General features: G+C 33.8%; 1 protein-coding gene across 1 annotated transcript in view; it reads left to right on the forward strand.

Moving 5' to 3' along the window:
- The first annotated feature begins 6 nt into the window (after window positions 1–6).
- Window positions 7–23,260, forward strand: part of LOC119634189 (neuronal acetylcholine receptor subunit alpha-7) — a 293,482-nt gene continuing 270,228 nt past the window's right edge. The window contains exon 1 of the mRNA XM_038028209.1: window positions 7–259. The gene's annotated coding sequence lies outside the window, so the exon portion shown is untranslated. The remainder of the gene's footprint in view (window positions 260–23,260) is intronic.

Genomic DNA, 23,260 nt, shown 5'->3' on the forward strand with positions numbered 1-23,260 from the left:
TTTCGAAAAGCGGAAAAATACTGAAAGTGAAAAAGTTGAAGAGGAGAAGCAATTTAGAAAGCGATTTATATTGCGAGTGCGATAAATAAAGGATGTTTTTTTTTTTTTTTTTTTCTTTTTTTTTTTAAATAAAAGAAGAAAAGTGAAAGTGTGTTTAAAAGAAAAACATTTCAAGCTTAGAGTGTTTTCCTCAGTCCAGCTAGTCGACCAATAAGTCAGCCAAAACATTAGTGAGGGCGTTCGACATGCAGCAATTCCTGTAAGCATTTTATCTATGTGCATATACATACATATATATATATATATACGAAAAGGTGTAGATGTAAAAATTGTTCTGTTGATAGCAGTGTTATTTTTTTTTACTTTGGGCAACGCAATGGTTAACAAAAAATACGGTTTTCTCTTGAAAGCAACTATTTCTTTACTTTCACAAGGAAAAATATATTATTCGCCCCGTCTTCTGCATTCCATAGCTGAATTAAGAAATTAAGAATAAAAAAAAAAAGAAATCATTCTTAGCTTGACGAACATTTGTTGCTGAAAACTTAAGTATTTAAGTCAACTGCCAATAAAGATTTAAAATAACATTTTTTTTCTTCTTGATTTTATTTTGAAAATAATTCTTCGAAAATTTCTGAGAACTTTATATGGAGATATATAATATAATAATTCCTTTTCCATTTCCTTTTACTTACAAACGGATCTAAAATTTATGTTATTTTTCAAAGTTAGTAAAAAGAAATTATTTTTATTATACCCTACACCAATAGGAGTATATTAAGTTAATGCGAATTTATGCAACATCAAGAAAAACTTGAGGTAGATTCACTTTTTATTACACCAATTTATTCAGAATCACTTTCTGAACTTGTCCAAGCTTTTCTGTCCGTCTGTCTCATCTGTTTTGTGTTCAACCTATAGGTCGCAATTGTTGAGATATTTTAATGATATTTGGTATACTGACGTGCCTTAGCCTAAGGGCGGACGCTATTGAAAATGATTCGGATTGGACGACTTTTTCGATCACTTGCCATATAACATTTAATTTTGAAAAGTCGTACAAAACGAAAAGGTGGATGGTAGGATATTTCATGGTGGGCCGTGCTCCACAATAGTGTTTTTACTTGTTTTCCTAGAAAGTAATCTCAAGAAGGCTTGGGAGAGTTTCGAAATATCTAGAATGAAGCAAGAGAAAAAGCCGTCCTTCCTTTTGAGAAGAATATCGCATATCCTCAAGAAAATCCAAAGGATTCGTTAAGGTTTTTGAAAAGTTTCAGCTGGTGAACGTTTATAACCTTTGTGAAAGTCTTAGACGGTTATCCCTTGTAGTTTATATGACGAGAAAATTAATTTAAAAGTTTTACTCTTTTTTTTTTAAATACATCAAACATTGTTGGCCGAAGGCATACACCTTCAAGTTTCACATTTGTGCGAAATTTTCAATTTACAATTTCGCGATTTTGAGCATATCTACAATCAGACAAATGAATGCGCAGGCAGGTGTACAGAGATCAGGCAGATTGCTTTAATCTATTATGCTACTTAAATATGTATTCCATGGGAAAATCATGGATGGCAGACATTTGTAATAATGATATTTTGTGCGGTCGTAGACAACTTTGTAATAATGAAATTTGTTGATGGTGGCGTCGTGAACTTTAAATTTTCTGTTTTCCAAATTTTTGCACAAAATTGAATGAGACATAATAATTTCAGAGGTCCACTCTGAATTTAAGGTAACAAAAATATGTCATTCTCTCTAGTGGGCTCTTTTTTCTTTGTACTCTATAAAAATCGCACAGTTTATAGTAAAACATTTAATAAACTTATGTTCGCGATAGAAAGAATCGCCTACTGCCACAAACGATTCGGTTAGAATTGTAAAATGCTTTATTAACTATGAGGAGGTTGGGTCCATTTTACAATTTGAGTTTTGAACTTCGATTCTTACGCTTATCACAATTACAAATATGGGACTAGTGAAGGGAAGTAAATCTGGTAAAGTGAACGTTAGGCAAGAGAATGCAGAAAATCAATAAATATATGCGGGCTTGTCGATTTAAAAGCTGGTCCTGTTCATTCCCTCAATGTACACGGCACTGTTTTGTCGCGAATTATAGCTTGTATAAATTTGTTTTTGTCCTCGTCTTGCATTCTGTTTTTGATTTTCGATTGCAAGGAGTAAAAGCAAAGAAGCAGAGAAAGCAAAAAGTTAATTTTATGATTAAGAAAAAGTAGGTGCTTAATCTCTTTCGCAGACATTTCTAAAGGCGGGTTTAAAAAAAAAACAAAATTCAAACGTTTTTTCTTTTCAAACATTTCTAATCACTTTAGTAATGACGAATACAGCGGTCTATAAGTATCATACAAATATACAATAGAAACAGTTTTTCATTTTTCTACTCATAACCGAAGAAATGGTTATATTAAGTTTACTATTCGGTATGTAGCAAACAGATATATTGTTCAGCGATCAAAAGATAAAACTATGCTCTTGATAAGCATCGAGTTCTGTGTTAATGTCGCCAAAAACATTCTCTCGGCCATTCATCCATCTTTAATGCCGCATATCCTGCTGCGTTCAACGGAAGTTGGTGAATAATTTGCGAGACACAAGAAGAATAAGCCATCCGTTTTGGAAAAGTGAACTTTATTGAAGATTAGGTGTCGAGAGAGTCTTAAAAATTCAGAGAAATAAAGTTAAAAATCAGATCTTTCTTATCTGTAGGCGATAGTCAAAACAAATTACTTTGAAAGCTGGCAGCAATGCTTTACAGATGCATAGGAGAATTCGGAGTGATAATTGTCTTTATTACAGAATGGACCCAGATAGACCCAGAATCAACACAAAGTTGTTGAGAGGGGAAAGTTCAATCTAAATATTTGACATTTTTACTCAATCCGAAGAATGGGTGACGCTAGTTACGGCTGTTCTTTCGTCTGAATCATCGAAGATCTCGGCTAATTGCTTATAATAAAATTCTGATTCTCTTTAGTCATGTCATTCTGTGTGCTCATCGGTCCTCCTTTGTCTTCAATACATAAATTGCTGCAGTAATTTGTTTACTTCTGCAATTTGTCAATGCAGAACTGCTTGTGCTGGTTGTCCTCTTCATTTTGTCAAAATGTTTTCCGTTTTATAAGTATAGCGAATAGAATACAAAAAGATAGGGACCACTATACGTGCATGGTCCTCATAGAATGTGGTGTTGCCTTTTAATAAAAGTATCGTTTAAGAGAATAAAAAGTTCGAAGTTCTTGTTCTTGTTGTTTGCTAGGCTCCATTTTATTATATAATTCTCAAGCTTACGGCTTTTAATTACGAACCAAAAAATCTAGTACCACTAATATAGAATGACGTACATCACCAACATCACATCATCGTCTTATGCATAGACCTCAGTCGCTTCGTTATGAATCTAAAAGTGTTGTGTTCAGAAAGAAATGTTTCCTATTTCCGCGGGTTTAGAAGGAGAGAACAAAGATTATTTTCTCCTTGCGGGCACAGGCACCCTTTAATCAGCCTAAACTGTCTGGCGAAGAGAAGGGTAGGTCTTGGTGGGAATACCGTGGCTAAGGTTATTAACGGAGAAGCAGAGTCTTCATTCTTACTCTGGGACTAGAAGCTCTACGCACTACTTTCCCCTTACGCTTACAGCGTTGTAGTGCTAGCTGCATCCTTTTAAGCGCGTTCGCTGTAAGCTCTTAAAGCAAAATTATTACTCATTCTCCATATATGAAACGTACATATTCTAAGGCCTAAGGCTGAAAATGTAATAAACATAGTCTCCTCCACTATTCCCTTAAACGGTTATTTAGATACTTTTCAATTCCTTTTCCGATTAATAATAACATGTTCTTAATATCTCCAACGCTTTGAGCTCTCCTACGATATTTCCGATCGATTAAATATCAAATGTTTAAAAATTGATTTTACATATAAATGATAAGCTACAAGAGGTTTGAAGAAATTTTATCGCTTTTTATGGGTAATATAAGGCATATAATGGGTATTTATGGATACTCGATAGGAAATGGAATGGCGGAAGGCGCTCTAATGCTGATAGAAAGGTACATTGTACACATTCATCATATGCTTATAAGTTTATTTTCCTCTAGAAAGTTATGAAATGCTTATGTGCATTACACTGCTTTAGGCTAATGATAAACAAGAAGGGTAACTACAAAATTTTGTTTTTGCTGATAAGGACCAATAACAGCTCGCGCTATGCTCGCACGGCTAAATGTTTCAATGTTTGCATTTACTGCTTGCAACCATGCCATCGATGCGAAAGCGATGGCTAACATAAACATTGGCATACGATGCAACTATCACATGCTGATATTAATCCCAAGATTTGCAGAAATGACATCGCGGCTGCCACAACAACAGTATTTTTTTTGCAAATGAAAGACTATTTTCCAGCCCGTACAAGTGATCAGGGTCGACGATTGAAAGTCTCAAAGGGCGATTAGATGGGATTGTAAGTTATTTATCGAGCTGCGTTGGCCTTACTTCTGAAGATGCCATCTCATCAGAAGAAGAAGAAGAAGAAGAAGAAGAAGTTTAGCTTTGTTTGTTCTTTAATTATGGACTCAAAATAGAGAAGCGTTCAATTTAGAACTGAAAGTAATGAAATCCAGGTGTCAAGCGCAAATGTCATCTTCTCAGGATTATAGGATTTGAGTTACATACGATAACTATAACATGTTGTAAATGATCGCTCCAGGACGAAGTTGTAGGTATGAAAAGATTCGGTCCATATCGAATGTAATTTCTTTAGTGGTTTTTGTTTTTGCTTTTTCCGAATTATACGTTGTTTGCATTTGTCGAGATGTCGGTTTGTTGCACTCGCTTTTATGTGTCAAGAGCTGTTAGTGCAAATTTTGCAAGTTTTCCATTTGACGTTTTTTTCTTCTTTTTTTTTTTTCAATTTTGCTCTCCATACAAACACCTATAAACATTAACACGTACATACACACGTATACACATAAATAAGCAATAACTAATTTTGGTGCCTTTGCTGCGGCTCTGATCTCTTCGTGCAATATATTCTTCCCTCATAAATGTATATTTTTGGAAAGCAATTCGAGTGCAATTGAATGTCTGTTACGCGTTATGTTTATAATTTGTTGAAAGCTATAAATTATAATTAAATGAAAGCATCGAATAAACGCATATGATTGATGTGCATTAATATTTTTTTTTTTTTTTTCTTTTTTCCTCCTATTCATGCGCTTTTTGCAAATGGTATGAAAAAATTTATTATAAGATAAAAGTTCTCTGAATGATTGTTGAAATGTTTTGTTTCATTTGTTTTTTTTTTTTTTTTCGATTTCTTTACCTAACGGGAAATGACGTCCGTTATTCCAATCGATAGATGACAAAAGTTGTTAGAAGGAAAACAATTGAAAGACCGGATAAGGAGATAGATTAGCTTAATGTTTAATGAGAGGATTGGTAATAGATGCCTTGCTATGGATTCTTCGTTAAATAATGCTTGCTCGATAACATTCGCATTTATGGAGCATCGCCGTTAAGCTAATTATTAATGAAAACTGGAAACGGGTTTCTTTCTCATGGCGCTAACTTATGGCAGGAAGTTTTGACAAATTTTATTTTGTTCAATTTCCATTCACTACATTCTTCTACTTTGTGTAATAAAAAAAAAAAAAAAAAAAAAAAATTCATATTTTCTCTCCTTCTTATGTGATTATACGAAAGAATTTCGGGAAATTATTATTATTACGTGTAAGCTAATTCGATTTAAACAATTTTTTCTATATAGTTTTTTTTTTTTTAATTTTTAGTCAATTGTAACTCGATTTACTATTTTTTAAAAGCCTCGTTAAGTTGATTGCTCTGAGTGTTTCTTTATATCCTACAACACTTGTTAGATAAGGATATATTGAGTTTATGCGGATGTATCCAACGCCTAAAAGAACCCATCTATTATTACATCAATTGACCCAGAAGCACTTACTGAAAGTGATTCAAAGCTTGTCCGTCTGTCTGTCCGTTTGTTGCCCATCTATGTATTTTTGTGCTCAAGATATCCCAAGAACGCAAGAGATAATAATAATTTGGCTCGTTCCACTCTTTTGAGCTCTTCTTATATAATGCCTTGTTTTGAAAAATCCTTGCACGAAAAACACTTTTAAGCGAGGTAGCTTAGTGGCAGTATTTAGTGGTGCGCCATGGTCCATCCGCTTAATATTCTTTAACTTAATAAGATATGTGGGCAGTCCATTCTCCAAGCAACTCTCCAAGCTCTTTTATCTAATAATCAAATCAAGAGGTTTGTTAAGAAAGCAGTCGCTTTGCAACATAATGCTTTGTCATGGTAGTTGTTGGCGTGTGCAAAATTTCACCATGATCCAACATACGGAAGTGCCCGAAACATCTGTTCATGGTTTTCATGCTCACAAAAAAGCAAATTATATGAGAGTTTCTAAAGAAGGAAAAGTAATCCTTCGCAAAGTGACTTTTTAAAAATTTCTTGCGCTGTATTCATGTTAGACTGAAAAACACTCATTCTTTGTCCTCTTCGAAATGTTCGTCAGACACAAGTATACTGGAGGAAGTTTGTCGACCGATTCGCTTGTATTTCGATTAGCTCTTTAAATCACATTTTCTGCTGACATAAATGTGATCCGTTTGAAGAAATTAGAAATCAGCTATGGATTAGAAGGCCTCGCCACCGCGCTTATGTAACTGGCATATAAAATTGTATATGATTTTTATTATATAGTAAGCAATTCATATAAATAAATGAGCACAAGCACATAAGACTTTCCTATGAAACCGCATGATCTTGAAAATTTTAACAGAGAGGATTGGGAGATTGGGACTGAAAAGCCTGTCTTTATATTAATCTCTAGTATGGGTTATACAAGATTGTGATCGTATCTTATCTGTCTGTCCGAATGACACCTCTTCTATTTGCCGTTCCACACTTTGCAAATTGTTTATAGGTGGTCTTCATGACCGCAGCATTCTTGACATTCTTGGCGTTCAGATACCTTAGCAGCTTACTGCGCAGTCTTTTCTTCTTTTAAATCCTGTCATCATATATATATATATATATATATATATACGACTATACCGCGCGACAAAGTTGCCAGATTTGATTTGGATAAAAGTCCAAAAAAATAAACCTTCTGACTATATGACTATGAACTTGTATTACAAATATTTTAAATGGATCGCTTCACTTGGCAAGAATGAAAAGCAATTGAAGATGAAGAACAAATTTTAAGTAGAAACCACAGGAATCCTATCAGCCGATAAAGCCTTTGTATGGCGCGAGCATAACAGATTAGCAGCCACATAAAAATTACTTCAAAATCTTGAGTTCGTGCCGATAGCAATAAAATGTTAACTGCAACCGCAAAATAAAAATCTCCTCTTTCGGCAAAGTGAAACGTAATATTTTCCCGAAGATTTTGGGTCACATTTTTAGAAAGTGTGTGGGTAGCTGTAGTTGTGAGCTGCAAAAACTTCGGACAACTGCGCTTAATATGCAAATCGCCGAATGATCAGTTGTAGTATCTTCTCGACGCGTTTATCCCTTTGCTAAAGCTGAGCTACTTTTCAGTAATTTATATTTCTTTGCTTTTCTTCGAGCTGCTTTTCCACTTGTGGTAGACTTGTGGTGTATTAGGTTTATGCAGACGTATGTAACATCCGGAGGGGACCTGAGATAAATTCATTTCATTTTTATGTTGATCTAAGCTAGTTGGTCCATCTGCCACTCTGAAGTGTGTGTGACGCTTCTATTTCTCTAAAAAATTCGGATCACTCCTTAGCCAGGGTAATTCAGCGAAGGTTTAGTTAACAAAAAAAAAAAAAAAAAAAAAAAAAAAGAAGTGAAGAAACGAGAGTATATGCAGGTTAGTAATAGAAAATACTATCTAAAATTGAGGATAAGCAATGAGTGTTTTTTTTTTTTGCCTAATCTAGGAATACGTTGTTTTGTTTATTTTTAAACGATCAGGCAAAATACACTTATGTGAGGAGAAGGTCAATGATTGTGACTTCGGACAATGAAATTTCATTTGCTTTGTTCATAACTGCGCTTGCCCGTATTTCTTGAACAGCCTCTTAATCATTCACTCGCCTGTCTATCTGTCCCTTTGTCCAATCGCACATCTCCAGTTATTACTTTATAGTATCGTGGGTAAATTCAAATTTGTATAAATAAAGTAAGCAATTTATCCCGAATATAAAAAACACTTTCTGATGATATATTAATGTTTTTAATCTTTTTAAATTTAACAACTTCAGCTTATGCCATTGAGATAAGTTGTTGTTCTTTCATTTGTTATTCTTGAAAGTCAAAAACAATTGTGTTGGAGTTCAACGAGCAAATAATAATAATAATAATAATGATAATAATAATAATGAACACTTTAAGGCAAAGAAAAAGAAAAGTGGAGATGAAGGAGAAAAAAAACGAAGAAAAGGCACAATAAAAATAAGAGAAAAAGAAAAAATCTTTTAAAAAGTGTTTGTTTTGCAAACTCAAACACTTATGCGGAGATATGGCGGCTTAAACAAAGTGCAATGACATGATAATCAAGCTATATCACAAAACAACATTTTTTACTCTTTTCTCCGTTTATGTGCATACGTACGTACGCATAGACATGTGCATAACTTGTTTGTTGTTGTTTATTTATATATACATATATTTTTTTCTTCCATTTTTTAATTAAATTTCATATAAATAAATATAACTACAGTATGCATGCAAGTGCATGGCCAGCTACGTTATACATATACGTCGTATACCCTGTAAAGTGCTTGTGAATGAGTTAACAGGACATCCACACATACTTTGATGTTTATAAACAATAGCAATGCTATCCAGGAAAAATAATGGAAAAGAAGAAAATAAATTTTAAAAAACAAATATGTTTTTGTTTTTTTGAACAGAAAAAAAAAAAAAAGAAGAAAATTAATAAAGAAAAATAAATAAGAAAATTATAATCGCCTTCGGTTGAAACTTAGTACCCTTTACTGGCATTTGTTTTTTCGTTCATAGGTTAGTTGCCCTTACAGAATTTTTCTTGCAAACATTTATACTGAACTTCATTTACTTCATAGGGTTGCACGTTATTTATAAATTACGAGCATATTGAAAATTAAAATTTTTCAAAATTAATTAAATTTTGCTACGGCGATATAGCGATATGAGCCTGTGCGTCTAATTGCTAGCACACCGTCATTCATTTGCAGTCAAATTATCCGAGATGACCTTGAAATTTCGTATGCGAAAAACAAAATATCCTTTTTTTTTGAAAACGTCTACACAAACGTAAAACCTGGAACAATATCTCCTGTTAGATGCATCCAATGAAAAAAGAAGTCATCATATCCACCGGACCTAACATTGAGAAATTGAACTATATTTGACCTTAACATAATTTAATGAACGATCTTAAGCTTTACAATAACTATTTATTTATTAAAACATCTTCCTGTTGGTATGTTGGACCATGATCTCTGAGTTATATGAAAACTGTGTTATGTGAAATTACGGACTTAGCTCAACTAAAGAAATGTGTTCTATGGAAATCGCGTGACACGAATACATAGACATTGGATCGAGTCATAAGTAATTTGCGTTTTTCCTAACTCGCCGACTTTCCCTAATTCCTTCAGGTGGCCGTTGACAGCTGATTGTGAGGTATTCAACCTTTTTGTTAAATCTGTTGCTGAATGGCGTGGTTGCCATCAAAGGCGGAAGGATGTCCCGCCTTCGGTTTGTATTTTAAAGTCGTATCTCCAAGAACGGAATTTTACAGTTATCAGTTCCTCACCCTACACGCTGCATATTTTTTCAGCTGTCACCTTAGCGCTACTGCGCTTTACACGTGTCGAATGTGCCATTTTTGACTCTCCATTTCAAAGGTTAAGAAAAACGCTTGTAACGAATGTAACAAGCAGTACATAAAGCCGTTGACAGAAGGCTAACTGTACCCTCAACTATAGCGAAGGTAAAAACGATAAATACGGATAATAGATTCTTCCCAACTGCATCGGAAATAATTTATTACACGACTTCATAACTCTCCACATTCCTATGACGACCATGCGGCTACATCGTATTTTATATGCCAACTCCTACATCGACCTAGAGTTAAAATCAGTAATTAAGGCACTAATGGTCAGGAAAAAAGAAGAAAAACTCATGGAACTCAAATGGAAACCACGGCTTTTATATGAAGAACACTATCGCGTTTTCCAGAAACCGCATAATAATAAATCCGGAACTAATGTTAGTTAAAAGAACTCAGACCGGTTTTTTAGATTAAAAGAGAGCATAATTGTATTGTGGGTTCATTTTTACAAACATTCTCGAACAATTCGAACTGGGAGTAACACCCAAAGTCGACAATAAAAATTTAAGACATCAAATAAGTGCAGCCGTAGATAAAGTGGTCAAGCCATTTGAGTTTTTGGAATTTTCATAGAAAACGAGTTATGAGGAGACGCTTTAAAGGAGAACTGTCCCAATTCACGCTCTGCGTTATATGGAAATCGGCATTGTCAACATTCTATGTTATAGGAGACTTGATTGTATTTGCTACGCTTGACAATAGCATTTAATTATTAGGTTTATTGGATAGATAGAATTACCATACTTACGCTTACGTTTGATCCCATTTTCATAGCATTGACCTCAATGTATAACAATTAACTTTGAATTTTTTATTTCGTTGCTTGCGATATTGAATATTTTAAAAAGATATTTTATATGAGGATAAATGCGCAAATACTTAGTCATGTCAATTATATACTTAATGAAATCTGTTTGTGACTATGTACGGATTAGCGGGATTGACATTTACCTTCGAGTATATTGCAGATGCCGAAGGAGTTAATCATTGCAAATGTTTTTTTTTTTTTTTTTGCTCACTAAAAAGCTGTTAGCCGATCGACATTGTTTTCGGATGATCCTATGTAGAGTCATTCATTATTTATACGAAATGAACAGATATAACGCAAGAGCGAGTCATTTTCCGATTTTTCTCTTTTTTAGGTTATTTTTTTTTCAATAGGGCTATTGTGTTGTATTATATTGTAAACTTTTTTTACTCAGGGGATGCCTCCTATCCGTGTAACAAGGTGATAGTTGTTACGCGGTGAGGAAACCGAAATAGGTAGGGGAGTGGTGACTGCCGAATACTGGGCGTTTGACTGCTTGTCTTCAATTTTCCGTTCGCTGGCTCAATTATCAGAAAATTAGGCGGCGATCAAAAGAGGGACGAAGGGAATAACGCGAATAGGTGAATCCATTTTGAATTTTACGTTATTAACGGAATTATTTTAAAAGCCGTTACTGCTACCACTTGTATCCTTGTGCTGCAAGCGGTATGATAAAATGAGTATAACGTTAATTTTAAAACTTTTAAAACTTTTCAAAATTAAAAAAAAAAAGAAAAGAAATCATAAAAAAATTGTATATTATGTCTATCGTTTGTTGTAGACAAACAAAAAAATATGAAAAATTAAAAAGTAAGAAAATCTTCAAGATAAAAATAATACAGCAACAACCACAACATAGACAATGGCAACGGGAATCAATATCAACAAAGGAACGAGAAAAAAGTCGTCCCAAGAAATCTACGCAATTCAAACTAAAGTTGTAAACCGTAGTTTGTATGTATCAGTGCAAAACAAGAGCACATATGTGCGTGTCCGTATGTCTTTGTTTATAAGTGTCTGTGCCCTCATATCCTTGTTTGGATTCATATACATGTATTTGGATTTATATATGGTTATATATATATAATTTTATTCTATATGCCCTGCAAAGCATATGTGCGTAGATCCAGGAGAAGAACATAAGTTTATTGAGTTTGTGAGAGATTTTCCTTTTTGCGAAAATTTAATTCTCTAACAGTTGAGGAAAAGTAAGGATAGTGTGGAAGGAATTTCTTAGAAACTTAACTGTCCAACTAAAGGAAGCCCTCGAAGCTCGCTTACCTAGAAATTTCAGTATAATTTTATTATGTTGCGCTGCGATTATTTAATTAACTTTATATTTTCGATTATAAAATTCTCGAAAAGTTTTCCTTCGTTCTTTCTTTTGTGTTTTGATTTTGAAAATTTTTTAAATCTTAATGCTTTCAAAAACTTCTTCTAACTTTCTTATGTAACTCTTGTCTGCGTTATGCAACTGTAGTGAATAAGTGGAAAGTAACCCTAAGTTTAAGTCGAATTGTTCTTCATTGGATTCTATTGGGCATTTGTACAAGCTATGTTATGATATTACCCTCATATAGACAGATGAAGCAACATTTGTGATGGACTTCTCGGCGTTTGTCAAACGATTCAATAATAATTCTTTTTACATATGAATGAATGAGAATTTATTAAGAGATGCACCGTCAACTAAATTTATGTTCACTACGCAGTTTACTATGTAGGGTATATTAGGTCCGTGCTGATATAAGTAACACATAAAAGAATTTCGCATAGTTCCCTTATCTACTAAACCGATCGATTCAGAATTATTTTGTAAAAAAACATACACTCTTTGTCCGTCTTTCCCCTTTCTTCGGTTTTTCGACCAAGAAAAATATGATTATAGAAAATAACAATGTTAGAAAGAGTCCGGAATGGTACGATTTTTACCAAAATGAATTGCTTTTCTAAATAACACCTAAGAAAATTATATTCGGTCGCGGCAAAAAAAGAAGAAAAAAAACTATATTTTCATGCTCTACAATATGGAGTCGGTACGGTATACTTTTTTTTTTATTTTGAAAATAAAAGCTTGTGTGGGCGTTGCAGACGATATCTTCATTTTCGCTAACGGGAGAATATTCAACACAGATAGCATGCAGCTGGCCAGATGAGCAGACGGACATGCTTTGGTGCGTTCCAAAATTGAAACTGGAAATTAAATTTTCATACACTACAATATTGGGCAGGCGTGGTCAGTTGTTTTTTAGTGTTATACAGATGCTACAGTACCGCCCATAGAATAGGCGCTCAAATTTTTGCACATTGATTTATTATAGTTAACGAGTGATGAGCAAAAAACCAATTTTGTATTGACTTTGAAAAACAGAGATGTTCTTAGCTTACTATGTCGCTGTGGGCTCCACTTGCAATACCAACCTGCGTAGAAGAACTTCCAACGAAGCTCCAGTTTTGCGGCCAAGAGAGTTTTTAACAACAGACATTACACAGACGTATAGACGGACATGCTTAAATCGATTTAGAATTCGGTACGGGCCAAGAGTAGTGTCTGGTGCTTTCTTCTGGGCGTTGCAAACGTTTTAACAAAATGAATATACCCTCATCGGGTATAAAAATGAAATTAACCTGGACGGCTGTACGAAGAATTATGGACTTCTTCTATCACCAATGAAAGTATATTAGAGAAACTTTTTACATTTCGAATAAAACGAAACAAGTTTTCTCTGCTACCGCGAAAAGTCATCAGCTAAGATTAACAATTCATAGGAAAGTCATAAAGCAAAGTTTGTTGTTAATTATCGATGCGTCTATTTGGCGAATATTAGATAGACTGAAGGATAGCTTTTAATTTGGCTGTAAGTCCTTTTAAAAGTTGCTTTCCTCTCTCCGAGCTTGCTTCAATTTTCTTTTCCTTCTTCCTTTAATGGATTAGCTTAAAGGCAAATACTAAGCAGTTATTAAGCTTAGTTTGGTCTATGTACTTTTCAGGTCCCTATTTTGATGTTTTGGGAAATGTGAGAATGCAAAGAACGATTGTCGATAAAAGAGCAAACAAACGGACAAACGGATTAGCTCCAAAGTGTCTTTCTGTTCTGACAACACGTTCTAACGTGTCTATATAAATTAAAATAGCACTGATTTTCAGCAGGAGTATTGTGCCACCACCTTTTAGTGCTTATAAAAGTTATTATTATTATTATTCTTTTTATTAGTTATTTAGAGTTCGTTTGCGTTGCGTTACTTCACTATATGTTACGATATTAAATTTGCTTTCTTTTTTTTGTTTTTTTTTGATCCTTCTGCTATATGCTTTTTGTCGTTATTTATTTTACATGCGGATTGGTTTTTTATTGCTGTACAAAAATGTGTTAGCTTTATATACAGGATGCTGCGCCACGCACAAATGTATACACAAAACCAGAGAAAATAAAGTAAATTTCAAAACGGAAGATAGTCGTGAAGATGGATATAATATTTAACGATAAAGCTTTTTTAGATAATTTTTTGAAACTCTGCGGATAGGATGGCGTTAGCTAGAAGTTATATGTAGAAGTTACCGTACCGCTCGTCAAAAAGCTGTCTGCATTTTCGGTACGTTAGTGTGTATGCAGTAAGCAAGAAAAAAGTTTGTGGCTTTTTCAGCAAAATTTAAAAACATTTTTCTGATGATTTCAATGAATTTTATTAAATCGGACAAACGCCTTTTTCATGGGTAACCTTTTGCCAGTTTTTTGATGGACCTTTGGCGATTGCTGGGCGAAAATGCTTGAAATAAGTGGTTTCTATAAACCCCTTTTCGAGGTAGATTAGCAGAACTCTGCGGAAGGGGAACGAGTGGTAAACGAACGGGAAGATGGGTAGTGTACGTCAGTACTTACCAGACAAGCTCTCTTTTCCCGAACGGAAATAAGCGAATGATTTGCGTGTCGCTGATTTTAATCAAGCATATTTACCACAAGTACCACATGTGCTTTTACGAGCCTGCGAGGCATTGTCGCTTTCGTCTTTTTAATTGCAATAAAGTATTTTAACATTGTATAGCAGGGAGATTGTTTGCAGAAGCAATGGTTTTCGACTGATTCAACATTTTACCGACCTGTCGTCTGTTAATAGTCTTTTCTTTGCTTGCGCTTGTGAATTAACAATCATTTGTTATTTGGCATTGAGTAAGCAGTTCTAACTGAGCATAACGATAGCACAGGTATTCCGCACAACAGCCGCGGTCGATAAAGCGTGAACAATTGTCACAATGTTTCATTTTAAATTATCTAAGGATTCTCGCTATGGTATGGATTGGCTTGATAGCCAAACTTGCGCTGCTATTAAGCTGTGCCATGAATTATTTCTTTGACCATCTATTATAATATTTATTTATAAATTTCTCGCTCTATTGCTGCGAATAAAACCTATTTTGTTTTTTTTGTTTTTTTTTTTTGCTGAAAGTCTTGTTAAAAAGTGCTATATCACCCAACACATTATCGTATATATTTTAAGAATATGCTATTGACGAAAAAAGGAAAACTCAAAAGTATGTATGCATATATTGTAAACGTTAAACTCGTGGCAATAATAAGGTCGGTCTGTACAACACGCAAAAACTATAATTTCAAGCATAATAAAGATTTTTTTTTTGGCTCATTCTCAACTTCGTTAACAGTAAGTTGGTCGCTTTTGGTGTTATTGATAGCAATATGTTTTTGAATTTTATGGCCTTTGCTGCCTACCTCTTCGTTTAAATTGCGCTTTAAGCTTGTTTAAGCACATTAAATTTATTTGATCGCCTACCTGCTGGGCTACTACACATACTCATCTGTGTATTCATGCTTTTGTAATATTTATTATTACTTTCACAGGCATTATACGACGGGCAGACTAGTTTCTTCATTTTGTTTGTAACGCTCCGTAATGCTCATTACAAAGATAATAACGTATGTGAGATATGATTTTTTATGAGTGCTTTTCAAGCACATTCTCAGTTCAAGTCTACAAAATATGATCGAAAAGTGTTTGCAAATATTGCTGGCAGCGCACACATAACTTCGATATTTACTGAAGCAATCAACAGTCGATTCAAGATAATTCATTGAAGGATACGAAGAATAAAGTCGTGGGTTTTGTTTTCTCGATTTTTATTTACAAAAGATCAATCAATTTATTGAAACAAAATTTTAACATATTGCGGCGATTCGGGACAGTTAACCAAGTATAAATGAATAATAAGGTAGTGTTCACTTTTAGCTCAAGACTAACCGTCAAAAATAAATTCTCACTGTCTTTAAGTTAAAATTGCTATAATATGCTTCAACGTTGATAGAGTTACCTAAAATTTCTTTTTGAAAACAAAATAGCAGAGCAGTAGCACTTTTAAGAAAATTTCTTTTTATCCGAAAACCTATTAGACTACAGGCCGCGATTTTCCATTAATAATGGTTATTTTGGGTAAAGGAAAGAATGTTCCTCTTCAAAAATAATTTTGGATGCAATCGTCGAATAATGCGGGGATCGTTTAAGACAAGAGAAAAACCTTTAAAATACTGTATAAGATAGCGTTACCCCTAAGTTTACTGATCAGGTTTGCATATAGATGTAATCGACTCATACAGTAAATATCGATCTATCATTAAATATATAAGAGCTCACTCTCCACTTTGGCGCAAATGGCATGAGTTAAAAAATTCTTGCCGCAATTTTCTGCAATTGCTTGAACGGGATCTACTATTGAACAATTTTGTTATTCAACTCATTGTATAATCGATTATTGATTTACTGACTCGAGCGAAAAGAATATTGAACACAAAAAGGTTGTAACTTTTTTACTTACTATAGTCGGCACAAAAAGCTCAATATTTTATTCCATTTGCTATTCCCGGTTATAATAATCAAAGATGCACTTCAGCTACATTATTTATTCATGGTATGACCTTTTGTGACATTCCAAAGGAAACCTGAAAAATGCCATAAAATATGTAGATTCTTGACCAGAATCAAATTCGGAATGCTCCTGAACATGTTCGTCTATCCATCCCTCTCTCCACCGAAATCGAGCAGTATCTGTGGTAAACATTTACCCCATTCGCAAAAATTATTAGATCCCCTACAGTTTTGCAAAAGAATATCAAAACGACCTAAAACGATCAAAAGATACCACGCCTGCAATGCTACGTAAACTCAGAACTTTTGTTTGTGTCGGGATCTATGCAGCGGCATCCAGAAGGACTTGCAAAAGACCTAAATTTTATTATACCGATCGATTCCCGATCAGTTTCTTTATTGATTTAAGCTTGTCTGTCCGTCTCTCCCACTCTCTCTGTGTTGTTCTGTGTTCAAACTGTAGGCCGCAAATTGTTGAGGTATTTCGATGAAACTTGGTAGTTGTTATGGCCCTAAACGAGCGCTATTCGCAAGGGCTTGGATCGGATCGGCTTTTCGAAAGTCGTTACATGAATAACTGGAACATGGTGTATGATGTTTAAATGTCTATCGTAACCAACTACAGTGTTCTTACTTGTTTCTTAGTTATAACGAAATCGAATCAGATATGTAAAGATTAGCCTAAACTCCCCTACGATAAAAAAGGTATACTTTTTGATATTCTGAACGAAGAAAACAAGTGAAAAAAATTAATTTTACTAAATTTATGCTACGTAAATAAAAATTTCGGACCAATGAAAGTAAGCCGTCACATGGGCATAAAATATAATTTTTAACATTTTATGATGAAAAGAAGCAAAGGACTTGCATTAGGCAACTGATTGTAAGGTATGCAATGGTCGGCCTTGACCGATTGTAACGTTTTATTTTTGTAATTATTTATAATATTTTGACTTAATTAAAAACTAATGTCATGGCGATTAAGTATAATAGACTATATTCGGCATAAGGTTTTTGGCTTGGCTCCGCCTCATATATCTCAAGTAATTTGTCCCCTTAACATGTTAATGCAGTTGATTAAGACATCAAATATCAATTTTAAATTTTAAACACAAAATTTACTAAATAAGAACTATTATTACGTAAATGATTAAGCTTTCGAAGCACAAGTAGAAGATAATTGCGACTGCACGTTGCAACTAAACTCAATCAACTCAAGTCTTTCAATCTTTAAGTCTTCAATTTAAGCAATACTTTCCTGGTTTACTATGCTCAACCACAATAAAATGTGGTAAATGACAAACACATGCGCGCTTAGTTATATATGTCTGTCACGACACATACGCACACGTGCAATCCGTCAATTTTACAAATGTTTTAACTACTTTATGATTAATGGCGTTTTGCATTATTCTGTGTGCATGCTTTTCTCTCTCTTTATATTTCACGTAATCACTTCGAAGGTTGTGTGTGTGTGTGTGTGTGTGTGCAAATCGTTCTCGGTTTATCTAATTTATAATATATATCGTTTCGCAGTAGTAGTTTATGATTACTAAATGGGCGATAACGAAGGTCCCCCAAAATAGCAATGAATCATTTCAATTTATATTCTTATGTCAAATTTAATCATCGAGAAGTTTAAAAGATGATAAAAAGATACCCAAAAATCATTGAAAAATCAATAAAATAATTAAAAATTGTTTCTAAGCCCAAATTGTTATCAAGTGATAGATAGCAGTCTACAGGAGTTTCGAAAAAAATTAGAAATTATGTATGTTCTGTGTGAAACAACAACAACTTGACATCCACACACCCTATGAGACATAATAATAATGATTTCTACGACATAAAGCTATCGTATAGACGTCCATTTTCTTCTAACCCGAAAAAAGGCAAACATTATCAAATGCGAATTCTCAACCTTGGGGTTTTGATTCGAACTTTTTGCTCAAGTCGGTCATTTAATCAATCACTACGTACTTTAACAATTATTTTTGCGCCATTCCTTGCATTAGTAGTTTTGACTTTACGGACGACATCACCAGGCTTGAATCCGCCTGTGTTGGAAATATCAAAAGAAGTCAAAGATCATGTCGAATCTTGAGTTTTCTGAACGGCCACATTCATTTTTCAGAAAATGTCATGATCCAATAAGCAAAACTGTCAACATGTCAATGTCTTATAATTATATTTATAGGACACTGTTGGATGTGGTATAATTTGGGTAACTAGCTACACGTTTCCATTGTACTAGCACAGGGTTCAATGCAGCCAGTAAGAGAGTTGAAGGAACAATGAATAGAACCGCATCGTTAACGGAAACTCTGCAGACGGAAAAAATGTGCCGACGATATTACAATGGACTGAATCCCATTTACGTCAAATTTACTTAAGGGCAATTAGCATTTACAAAGTGTTTAAGACTATTAACTGTCATAGTAGGCAAGTTATGAAATCAAAATATTTTGAAATTCATTAGGCAATAGAGAAACAACTTTTGTCTTTAAAAAATTATTCCGCAAAATAGAATTTCGGCAGACTATTATTAGTAACATTATCAGTTTCGCCAGAGAAGTAAATTCAAAGACTAAAGCTATAAAGCACTAGCATTTAAGATTGTCGGCTCTATTGATAATTCTACCACACTTGAGATTTGAACCCACAACTATGGAGTTATTAATCGGGATTCTTTGCATGCCCGGTCGCTCAGGCGGATATTCGAGAAAAGAAGAACAGTAGGGAGCAATTTCTCATTTTTCTAGCACAATATTTCATTTCATATTTGAAACATTACCACATTTGTCTAATGTCTTGAGCATTTTGAAACTGTTTCATCATTTCGTATCGACGGAAGGAACAAAGTTATATTCGATTTGGGAGGCGAATTTGAAAAGCTCAGCTCGTGAATAATCGTAAAAGACTTCTACTGATTGTAGATATGCTAGTTGGTTGATCGGGATCGTCTATTTGCGAAACCTATAGGCGATGTCCTAAGAAATTTGTTATTGGTTGAAAGCCGAATTCATAAATTTTTATTATGGACCAAATCTGGGCGTCCATATGTTACGATTTGTTGTTAAACCTTCCTCGCGACCATCGATTTAAACCTATTTAGAGTTCCAGGTTAGAAGGGCGAGAAAGAAATTTTCCTACAAATGTACCGATTTATGTTAATCGAACTCTTTAAAGGACTTGCATTGCCCCCGTTTTGACTGCATTTGCATATAATAGATAATAGATCGAGGAAAAAGTTCGCAGCTATTTCAGATCGATCGTAATCAAGCAAACCAAATACCAAATTTTGGGACTTCCTTTAAATGCTCGATAATGCTCATATGCTCGATGAGCTTTCACAATACGCCAAATGAGCGAACGCTACATATATAATGGGCCACGGAAAAAGTTCGTGGCGTGTGTTCGAATTATTTAATTAATTTTTTTTTTTAAATCATATGCTGATTGCCAATGTTACACAATTTTAAAGTTATTCGTTAGGAAAAATGCCATAAGCTTTACATATTACGGCTATCTCTAGTTATGAATATTTATATATATATATATATATATTCCTTCGCAGTGAAGGACAAATCTTAGCTAGAAATTAATTAAAGCTGTTGTTTAAATTATTATCTGTAGCTACTTGAATAATTGTATCTGCTTAAATAAATTATTGCAAGCGAAGCAATTTCGTTCTGCTTTATACTCCAGAGATTAGCCGAAGGACAAATATTACGAACTCCAGATGTTGACTTAATTCAAACCATACATGCCAACATCGTCGTGAAAAACAGGAGAGAAATTGATTCAAATAGAAATTTAAGAAAAAAAATCTGCAAAAAAACGTTAATTAAATAAGTACATCGTGAAGATATGAAAGCAACAAGGAACGTATTTAAAAGCTACTTAAAGCATATTTACGGTTACACGCAACTGTGTGTATGTATTTTTTGTAAAAAGCTGCTGTCTTATCACATCAAGTGTATATTAAAAAACATTTTTAAGCTTGGATATATATGTGTATGGGTGTTCCGTGTCTAAAGGTAGAGAAAAAAAAAAAAAGAAAAAAACCAAACAGATGTTGCTATCAACAGCGTTTGAAAAAGATACTCTTTATCTATTGGAATATTCCGACTGAGAACTGTGAGAAGAGCGTTGATTGCCTGAGAGAGTTTGTCGTTTGATAACAGAAAATAAATGAGTAAATTTTATCCAAATGAGATTTATGGAATGAAGAAAACATGCGAAAATTATATGAAAACATTCTTCCTCTTCCTCTTTATTAAATTGCATGCCTTTGTATGCATGCTTCATATACCTCAACATGTTAAATTTGATTGACAATTGTTGCCATTTGAATAGTGTTTTATTCGTTTTTTATTTTTATCCTTTTTTTTTTCTTTAAAACTCAATAAAGTATATTTGTGCTCTACACGGAAGAACTTATGAGTGAAAATCCTCGAAAACATGTGTCAGGTTTTATTTATTTAAAGTAAAGCATGTTTGCAACTTTATAAAATTTAATACATGTCGAGACCAGATGGCTGCGCAAAGAGGTAATAGAGCCGGTATAATCCAATTCAGGAACAATTTTTCTGCGTAGACCCTAAATGGAAAACATTTTAACATCGTCGTCGCGCTTGTTAATTGACCGTGAATTTTTTCACAAAAGCTTTTTTTATTAGCCTGAAGTAGCGTTTATTGGTCTATAACTTTTCTCTTTACTATTAGGTAGTCGCAAAAGTCCGTTGCATTTTTCTCAATGTGTGGGTTTGATGTCACCATATCAAGGTATATTAAAGGACCTGTGAACGAAAACGGTCCGCATATAATTTAACAAGGAACTTTATTAATCGACTCGAAAGTAATCACTCGATTGAAAAGATAAGGTCGAACTGAAGAACCCATTTATTTAGATGAAAGTAAACAAATATATGTTTTGTTAATTATTGTCATGAAATTCGATGGAGATGTCGGTTAAAGGACGACCAACGCATACAAACTACTCGTTTTAACAAGTTCGTGCCAATTAAAGGGAAAAGCTTACTACTTTTGAGCATAGCGATATAATTGGATTGGGTTTTCACTGGAGTTAATTAGTCAACGAATGTTTACGAACTTTCCTCCCTTTTCGGCTGTTGACAAATGAAATTTGCTGGAGGCCTTTCAAATATGAACAATGTAGCTTTCGGTTTTTTGGCAAAAAGCTGAATACAGCAGCAATAGCTAACTTTCACCTAAGTGATTACCCGTCTGAATTAAAAAGAACAGGTTTGAACTTGCCACTGCATGGCTAGGTATGAATAACAATACTTTTAAGTGAGAAAATATAAATGAATGACTATCGCGAACATTGAGCAGCAGACTAATGGTAAAAATTACAATAATGAAAAAAAAAAAATTCTAGTGAAACATGTAGATAAGACATTTCCAATTAGTTCGAAACACGAGTTTTGAAAATTCGACTCAGCATAATTCCAAGAATTTTAAGTCTCTTTATTGGTATTTGTAACCATATCTTTAAAATAAGTTTTCGAGGATTTCTCATTAAGGCATGCTTGCCTTTTTTGTTTAGACCAAGGTTGACGAAAATGTTGAACGTTTTCATTCAAATGCTCGCCAATTATACAAAAATCGATATTTTTAAAATTCTCTTTTTTCTCTCTACCTACGGAGTAGACTAGTGCGGGTAGTTTTGTTGATTTTGCGGAATTTGCATCCGCAACATTGGGTCCTGCAGAGTCACTCAAATTAATGCATTAGGAGCAAGCCCATGTCAAGTCTTCAGGCAAAATTTTTTTCTTATTGGCTTAATAAATACTTTGGAAAAAAATTCGTTAGTCGGAAGGTAATATTTACTTAAAAAATCGAACTTTTTCAGAAACGCTCCGAAAAGACTTTGTTTCTATGTCTAATGAATCCCTGCTGGTAAGTTACAACTTAATATCTTGCCTATTGATTTCTACTTTCTCTAATACTCAATTGGAGAAGACAAAAACATCTTTGCAAAGGAAAAATTATTTAACGAAATATGTCTTCTTCTTTTTAATTCGAAGTCAATTTATTGAATAATCACGAAATATCAATAGCATGATTTTTCCCATAGAACCAACGTAAGCTGAAACTTTTATTTGCTTTCTAGTTTTAATTACGCAATAATATTATCTGAAATGCAGATTCAAAGCAATTCATAAATGGATGAAATAATTATCTAAGGGAATTAAGCAAAATGAAATGAAGAATAAATATAGTTGAGTAAAAGTAAGTTAAAATAATTGCAGTCGGGCAAGGCCGTCCATTAAATATTCTACACCATTTTGCTTATAGGAAAAATGTTATCTTATTTCTATGTAAAGGGATACTTTTTAAGGGAGCACTTACATGAGAAAACATGGATTGATGAGGTCCATAGTTGGCAAAATTAATTTTCTTTTCAAAGATTCAAGGGAACTTGGGTTGCATGGTCTGTGTTCTAAAAAACTTCCCTAAGTAGTCCTAATGAGGTATAGACCAATTTTCATTTTAAAACATTGTTGTACACATTGGACTTACCTTTGAAAGAGATCATATGGGAGAGGACTAAAAAATTGGCCCATTCGATCAATACACTCTTACGTTGATTGAATGTGCGAAAGAACTATCAATTAATGACGTTGGACGAGAAATTTTTATAAA

Source organism: Glossina fuscipes, unplaced genomic scaffold (genome assembly GCF_014805625.2).
Source record: "Glossina fuscipes isolate IAEA_lab_2018 unplaced genomic scaffold, Yale_Gfus_2 2, whole genome shotgun sequence".
NCBI classification, from domain to species: domain Eukaryota; kingdom Metazoa; phylum Arthropoda; class Insecta; order Diptera; family Glossinidae; genus Glossina; species Glossina fuscipes.